At 46.7% G+C, this 2566-nt stretch overlaps 1 pseudogene; it reads right to left on the bottom strand.

Annotated features, from left to right (window-relative positions):
• LOC111958586 (toll-like receptor 12) overlaps window positions 1-2566 on the bottom strand; it is a 15616-nt pseudogene that overhangs the window by 4284 nt on the left and 8766 nt on the right.

The following is a 2566-nucleotide window of genomic DNA, read 5'->3' on the forward strand; positions in this document are numbered from 1 at the left end:
AGCCAAATGTTGTTCCCTCGCCCACCTATTTTCAGAATATTTGTATTACTAAGATTACAGGAAAATTACTGGTAGCTAGCCAGGTCAGTGTCTGCTGCAGCCAAGTCCTTCAGCACAACGTTGTTGAGGCATGACAATACATGAATTGGCAGTAGCAGAAACTTATCTGACTAGCTACCAGTATGATACATTTTCCTGTACAAAATCTGCTGCTTAGCTATAAAGCAGTGTTCTTCAATCCTGGTCCTGTGGAACCACAGCTTGATATAAGTTGATCAGGTGAACCAACCCACTGGGCACAGACATCATTTGGTTAGTAATTAAATGTATGCACTCTACTGTAAGTCGCTCTGGATAAGACCGTCTGCTCTTGGCCGGTAGGGATATCCTTGTCTCAGTATGTAAAAATGTAATAAAAATGTATGCACTCTACTGTAAGTCGCTCTGGATAAGAGCGTCTGCTAAATGACTAAAATGTAATGTAAAATGTAAATGTACCCTCTGTAATGCCTTGCGGTTGGAGGCCGAGCAGTTGCCATACCAGAGCCTGAGCCTGCTGCTTTCTGTTCTACCTGATCATTAATTACACACACCTGGTGTCCCAGTTCTAAATCAGTTCCTGATTAGAGGGGAACAATGAATAAAATGCAGTGGTACTGGCTTTGAGGTCCAGAGTTGAGTTTGAGGGGACTAGACCATTCTAAATCGACTCACCTCTTCATGACCTCTGCAGTGAAGGCTGTGATCAGGGCCATGTGCAGATCCAAGGACTCCACTCCATGTTTTACTACAAGAGTACACAGGTCAGACAGGCTGGGAGTGAACTGTCTCAAGGTGTAACTGGACAGGTAGAGCTTGTTAACCCTCCCCATGCCAGACCCCCACAGCTGGCCCACCCAGACATCCACCATAGACAGGGAGAGACTGGACAGGTTCTGGAACACAGACAGAGACTTCGGCTCTACCCTCCGCACCGGGTTTCCACTCAGATCCAGGATCCGGATCCTGGACAGGAGCACCGTGGGCCACGGATTGGATCCAGAGCAGCCTCCGTTCTGGATGGAGCTGACCATGCTGTCGGGCAGCTCCAGGGTCTCTAGTTTCTCCATCCCAGGGGAGAGGAGACAGAACAGTTCCCCCAGGTCTCTCACTCCAGCCCGCTCCACCCTCAGGCTCCTCACCTGTACCAGGGGATCCAGCAGAGCAGGGGGGGCCAGGGCCAGACTCATCCCAGCCAGGGTGAGCTCCTCCAGGCTAGACAGGCCCTGGAACACCCCTGGCTCCAGAGTGACGTTCACTCCGCCCCAGGAGGAGGAGACGAGGATGTGAAGGAACCTTAGTTTGGGAAGACCAGCGAAGGCCCCTGAGGTCACCTGTGAAAAAAGGGACACACACACATCTAGGATTAAAAATATGGGCTGAATCAATGCATAACAGCTATACACGTGTGCACACACACACACAAGTGTACCTTTGCCAGGTGTGAGCCATCCAAATAGAGGTGCTCCAGGAGGGGAATGTGAGAGAAGGAGTCTGCAGGCAGGGAGGAGGCGGAGTGAAGAATACAAAGAGAACGCACATCAGGAAACACCTCCTCCAGCCCAGACCTGAGATAACGAAAGATAAGATTAGTGATTGATTCTTTATATTATATATGGAAGAGAGATCACTCCTTCCAGCCAGACCTGAGATAAGAAAGATAAGATTAGTGATTGATTCTTTATATTATATATCACACAGTACAGTCTAAGTTTGAACACACCTACTCTTCAAGGGTTTTCTTTATTTTTACTATTTTCTTAATTGTTGTAATGAATACATGGGAGACAGAGAGCTGGTTTCAAGCGCAGGGCGCAGCTGGTGTTAATTTGTAAAGGCACAGGAGGAGGCAGGTAGCTGGTGTCAGGGGCAGGCAGAAGGTCATACACAGGGGGTCCAAAAAGGAACAGTACAGGCATGGAGAAGGCTAATGACGTAGTGCAGGAGATCAGGCGTACAGTACAAGCAGGGAATAGGCTAAAAGGCGTCGTTAGTGAGGATGGCTAAAACTATGGTACACAGGAGGACTAATACGGAAAACACAGAGCTCCGAATATAAATGTGTATCAAAACAAACAATACCTCACAATGATGGGGTGCAAAGAATTGAACTAAATAGTGTGTGTAAATGACATACAGGTGTGTGAACAGGTGAAGAGTTCAGGTGATTGGGATCTGGAGAGTGAGCTGCGTTCAGGGGTCTACGTGTTTAAGAGTGTGAGTTGGACAGACGTTACAATTGTAGAATATAGTGAAGACATCAAACTATGAATAACACATATGGAATCATGTCGTAACCAAAAGAAAGTGTTAAACAAAATCAAATTATATTTTATATTTGAGATTCTTCAAAGTAGCCACCTTTGCCTTGATGACAGATTTGCACATTGGCATCTCTCAACCAGCTTTACCTGGAATGCTTTTCCAACAGTTTGAAGGAGTTCCCACATATGCTGAACACAGATTGGCTGCTTTTTCTTCACTCTGCGGTCCAACTCATCCCAAACAATCTCATTGGGTTAAGGTA

The sequence above is a fragment of the Salvelinus sp. IW2-2015 genome, linkage group LG35 (genome assembly GCF_002910315.2).
Source record: "Salvelinus sp. IW2-2015 linkage group LG35, ASM291031v2, whole genome shotgun sequence".
Classification (NCBI taxonomy): domain Eukaryota; kingdom Metazoa; phylum Chordata; class Actinopteri; order Salmoniformes; family Salmonidae; genus Salvelinus; species Salvelinus sp. IW2-2015.